The sequence below is a fragment of the Elephantulus edwardii genome, unplaced genomic scaffold (assembly GCF_000299155.1).
Source record: "Elephantulus edwardii isolate Elephantulus edwardi_28Jun2011 unplaced genomic scaffold, EleEdw1.0 scaffold00120, whole genome shotgun sequence".
In the NCBI taxonomy this organism is placed as follows: Eukaryota; Metazoa; Chordata; class Mammalia; order Macroscelidea; family Macroscelididae; genus Elephantulus; species Elephantulus edwardii.
The window spans coordinates 6,570,693-6,576,621 of NW_006399870.1; the positions used below are offsets into that span (position 1 = coordinate 6,570,693).

At 38.0% G+C, this 5,929-nt stretch overlaps 1 pseudogene; it reads left to right on the top strand.

Annotated features, from left to right (window-relative positions):
- The first annotated feature begins 5,303 nt into the window (after positions 1-5,303).
- The window catches only part of LOC102856492, a 6,598-nt pseudogene continuing 5,972 nt past the window's right edge, over positions 5,304-5,929 (top strand).

Here is a 5,929-nt window from a genome sequence, read left to right on the forward strand (position 1 = left end):
CTAGTTTGTTTGTTTACAATGTTAATATACATTTGGTTTCATACAATTGCTTTCGTGCATTATGTCTTATAAAATTAATCACCATTGGACCTTGCCCATCATTACCCTGTCTTTTCAACCAGATCCTTCCCATTTCCTTTCCCTTGCCTCCACCAGCCAGACTGTGTTTTTTGCCCCACCCATCCTCAGTCCTTCCCCTCTTGAGTTTCCACACATGTTTTACTAGTTATCCTTCTATTTCTTAAAGGCCTTATGGAATATTTGTCCTTATGAAACTGTGTTCATTCAGCATAATGTTCTCCAGACTTTTCCAAGTTATGTATTTTTTTTAAATCATTGTTCCTGAGTGCTGTATGGTATTACATTGTATATGAATATACCACAATTTCTCAATCCATTCAGTTGTGGTTGGACACTTGGGCTGATTCCATGTTCTTGTGATGGTGATTTTAAGATTTGAAGGGTGGAGGGACAGTACAGGGGGGGAAAGACCCTGGGTAAGATGGATTGACACAGTAACTAAGGTAATGGGGGCAGATGTTTTGGAGACACTACGATTGGCTCAGGATAGGGCAGGGTTCAGAGCTATTGTGCATAGGGTTGCTGTGACTCACAGTTGACTCAGTTGTACATAACAACAAGAACAACAAAAAACAACCTGCAATATGCAGATTATGCTCATTTTAGATAGTCATTTACAATCAAACTTGGTTTAATTAGTTTGCTTTTTAAAATTTTGTTGTTTTATTTAAGATTTTTTTTTAATTTGTAAACTTTTTTATTTTGTTAGTTTGCATGATACAGTCATTTGGCATTATGAACAGAGACAGATAATTTGAATGTCCACTGTCATCCATAACCAACTACACCAACACTGAGTGTAACCTCACATCTATCCTATCTCTTAACTCTTTAGCAACTCTGGAATGCAGTTCTCATTAAGCTTCTTCAGATAAGGAGATAAAAAGTTGATTTTGTAAGTAATTTTCTCAAGACAATAGATTTTGAAATGACAGAGCTGGGTTGAGAAACGGAAATTTTCTTTCATGTCCAGAGTTGGTTTTGGTAGTGGGTTTCTTTTTCTGCTAGTGTGGCAGGCAAGTCCTTTGTTAGAGAGCATATGGTGCAGTCCATAATAGAGAGGTGACCTGACCTTATTTCTGATCTCAAGCCAACAGCTGACTAGGAAAATTATCAGATAGAAATGTTGTCAAAAGTGTAAAATGGAAATGAGAAATGACATTCCTCATTTGTGTCTTTCTTTGATCATGTGTGTACTTGTTACGTGGTTGTTACATGAGCATTGCTTTGTATTTTACTGAAGATAGAAATTTTGTTTTCTCTAGCTTCTTGTATCCTGGCATGTGTTTCCATCTCTTGGAATTTTTGTGAGCTTAAAAACTGAAGCCTCCATTAACTGTTACTCTATTAAGCAGGAAAATGTTTGTAGTGTACTAAAACCCATGTCCTGAAGGCCCCGAGAGAGCCAGATTCTTCAGACTAGACCAGGATGTACCCTTACTTATTCCACTCAGCTGAGTTCAGTGATTAAGGCAGGCAGATGCAATAAAAATAGATGTCAAACACAAGACCCTTACTTTACGTTTCTTTCTAACACACGTACAGAGCAGTTTCCCTCAGATAAATACAAACAGCAAATTTTTCCTACCTAAAAATAGGACACTGCTTGAGATTAATATTTAATTGTATACAAATTTAATCATATAAATTTTTATGTTTCTGGTGAATGCAGAATTCCTTAATAATGATCTTTATCCAATTAGACAGTTTTTTTAAAATCCAAGACACTTGATTGTAATATGAAAGCTTGTAAACAACTCGATGAACTTTTTGGCCCATAGGTGACTTATCTATAAATCTAAAATAGGGGTCTTTTTCAAATTCAGAGTAAGATATGTTCTGTTTCCCACATATCACACACACACACAAATTACATCCCTTTTTATTCTGTGAAACAGGACTTCAGTGGCCTAGATCATGGCAGGCACTTACTTTATAGCTGGACTGCATCTTAAACTTAGGCCCACAACTACATTAAACTTAAGTAGACAACATGTTCCTGTTTTCTTAAAATCACAGTGATGGTTGCATTCCCTCATAGCTAAATAATTTAACATATGTTCTTGAAAACTGAGATATGACTACACAGGACAACATTTTAAGAGACAAAGTAAAAAGGATAAATCAGCTTAGTGCATTTAGCATAGGGTGAGCAAGTCTACCTATCATTTACAATGAAATACAGAAGAGCTTTTATATCTGGGATGAGTATATACCATGGATAATACTCCTTCATATGTGTTTACATATACACACACCCCAGTAAGAGTTGTTTTTGTTGTTAGGTGTTATCAAGTACTTCTCATTCAGTACAGCCAGTTTGCACCCTGCCCTAACCTGTACCATCTTTATCATCTTCAACACACTTGAGCCGTTACTTAAGTCACCATTCAATCCATCTTGTTGGGGATTTTCCTCTCCTCCACTGATTTGTCACCTTCCCAGGGATGATATCCCTTTCCAAAGAAGATGTCCCTTTCCAAGAAATAGCCTTATTTAGCTATGTATCTAATGTAGGAAAGATGAATTTTTGCCATTCTTGCCTCCAAGAAGCACTCTAGCTGCCCCTTCCCCAAGATATATCTATTTATTCTTTTAGTAGTCCATGGGAGGTTCAGTGTTCTTCTCCCATACCAAAACTCAAAGGGATAAATTCTTCTTCTGACATCCTTCTTCATTGTCCAAGTCTCTGATGTGTAGCAGATGATTAAGATGCTACTCTTCAAACTGGCACCTTACTTTTCAAACTGACATCATTGCCTTTCAGAATTTTGAGAGGTCTCTGAGAGTAGACTTGCCCAATGCACCACATCTCCTGATTTCTTGACTACTGATATCAATGTGCTGACTATTGATCCAAGTAACATGAAATCATCGACAGCTTCAATCCTTTCTCCATCTCTCATAATGCTGACTGTATGAAAGACTGTATTTCTTGATCTTCTGCAGCAAGATTTTTATATCCTCCTTACTTTCACCAAGCAAAATTGTGTCATTTCCCTAATGCAGGTTGTTGATGAGTCTCCCTCCAATTCTAATGCTATAATCTTTATAAGCTCAGGTTCACAAATTATTCACTCAGCACACACACAAACATACACCAATAAGAGGATCCCACTATAAAAGAATAGTCAATAGGATATTAAATTTTATTTGACTACATGCTCACCAGTTTATGCTAGAAAATTTGGAAGAAAGCAGCTTGGTCAATTTACTTGAAAAAAAAAAATCTGTATTTGTTCCTATTTGCAAGAAAGGTGACCGAAAAGAATGTGGAATTATCGTACAACATCATTACTATCACATGCATGTCCACCAACAATGTATAAGAGTTCCGACCTTGCCATATTCTCTACAACAATTATTACTTGCTGTCCCGTTAAACTTTGCCACTGCTACTGGAGTGAGATGGTATCTCATTGTAGTTTTGATTTGCATCTCTCTTATTGCCAGTGATTTTGAATATTTCTTCTTGTATCCATCAGTTGGTTATCCAAATATCTTCCTCAGTGAAAATTCTTTCCGTGTCTTTTGCCCATTTTGTAATTGTCTTGTCAGTTTGTTTTGGGGTTTTGGGTTTTTGTTGTTTTGTTTTTTGTTGTTGTTTTTTTTTCCCCTTGTGGAGGCCCTGTAGGATTCTATAAACTTTTGATATGAGACTCTTGTCTGAAATGGTATGACTAAATGCTTTTTTTCCCCAATCAGTAGGCTTTCTTTCCACCCTATTGAAAAAAGGTTTTTGTATGAACAGGGATTTAATCTTTGGAAAGTTCCATTCATCAAGTTTTTCCTCTCCATACTGTGCATTTCTGGCTGTATTTTACAGTCTGTTTATATGATAGACTAGGACATCTAAGCTTGATCCAAATTTGTCTCTGATGAACTTTATGGTTTTGAACTTGACTCCTAGGCCTCTGATCAACCTTGAGTTGATTTTTGTCTGTGGTGCGAGATGTGAATCCTTTTTTAGCCTTCTGCAAGTAGTGGTAGTCAGTCCAATTTTGCCAGCACCATTTGTTGAAGAGGTTGTCATTTCCCCATTTGATAGGTTTTATTTCCTTGTCGAATATCAGTTGACCATAGATAACTAGATAAGATTGTAAAATGTTACAACCACTCTGGAAGGAAGTTTGCTGTTTCCTCAGAAAACTGAGCATAGAAATTCCATATGACCCAGCTATTCCACTGCTTGGAATATACCCCGAGAAAATGATAAATCAGGCACAAATGAAGACTTGTACACCAGTGTTCATAGCAACATTATTCACCATCTCAAGAACATGGAAAAAACCCAAATGTCCCACCACAATTGAATGAATTGAGAAATTATGGTTCATTAAAGTGATAGAATACTATGTAGCATACAGGAGCAATGATTTTGTAAATCACCACCGAACTTGGCAGGGACTGCAGAGCATTTTGCCAAGTGAAGTAACTCAGTCCCATAAGGACAAATACTGTATAAGACCATTATCTTAGAATGTATATAAGGATCTAAGGGGGGGTAGGAGAAGAGGGATTAGGATGGGTGGGGATGAGGGATCGGTTAATCATGTGGTCAAACAATGGAAAAGATCTAGTGTGTAAAACAATGTATACTAACTTTGTAATAAACCAGTATAAAATAAAATAAAATTTAAAAACTATAACATGCAAGTAAAATATTGCTGAAGATCATATATTTACAAATGGACACAGAACTGGCAGAAGTTCAAGCAGGGTTTGAAAAAGGCTTTGGAACCGGGAATATCACTGCTGATGTCAGTTGGATCCTGTCTGAAAGCACAGAATACCAGTATTTTATTGAGAGTGCAGAGATTTTTTACTATATGGATAATAACAAACTACAATTAACATTGTGAAGAATGAGAATTCTAGAACATTTAATTATGCTCGTATAAAATAATATCTAGACCAAGAATCTGTTGTCTGAACAGATGCATGGTTTAAAATCAGGAAAGGTGTATGTCAGGGTTATATCCTTTCTCCATACCTATTCAATCTATACTCCGAGCAAATCATTCAAGAATTTGGACTCTATGAAGATGAGTGTGGCATGAGTATCAGAGAAAGACTCATCAATAACGTGTGTTATACAGATGGCACAACTTTGCTTGCTGAAAATGAGTAGGACTTGAAACACTTGTAAAAGATCAAGGACTACAACCTTCAACATGGATTGCATCTTAATATCAAGAAGACAAAAATACCTTTGAACCAAGATGGTCTTCTCAGAGTCACCTTGGTCTCCTGCTTCAACAGTGCTTGAATGGAACCTGGAGCTCACCTGCGTCTTCCCCAGCCAGTCATTTCCAGCCGGCCCTCCGCCACCTCCTCATATCAGCACCCCAGGTCGCCCCAAGGTCCTACCTCCACTTCAGAGCTGCTCAGCCACAGCGGCCTTGTCTGTGTCCCCTTCGCAGGTGCGCCAGAACTACAACCAGGTCTCGGAGGCCACCATCAACTGTCAGATCAACCTGGAGCTCTACGCCTCCTATGTCTACCTGTCCATGTCTTACTACTTAGACCGTGATGATGCGGCTTTGAAGAATTTTGCCAAATATTTTCTACATTAATCCCACGAGGAGAGGGAACATGCCAAGAAACTGATGAAACTGCAAAACCAGCAAGGCGACCACATCTTTCTTCAGAACATCAAGAAACCAGATCGGGATGACTGGGATGCTGGCAACAGAGTGTGTGCTACATTTGGAGAAAAGTGTGAATCAGTCCCTACTGGGACTGCACAAACTGGCCACTGACAAGAACGACCCTCATTTGTGTGTCTTCATTGAGACACACCACCTGGATGAGCAGGTGAAATCCATCAAACAACTGGGTGACTATG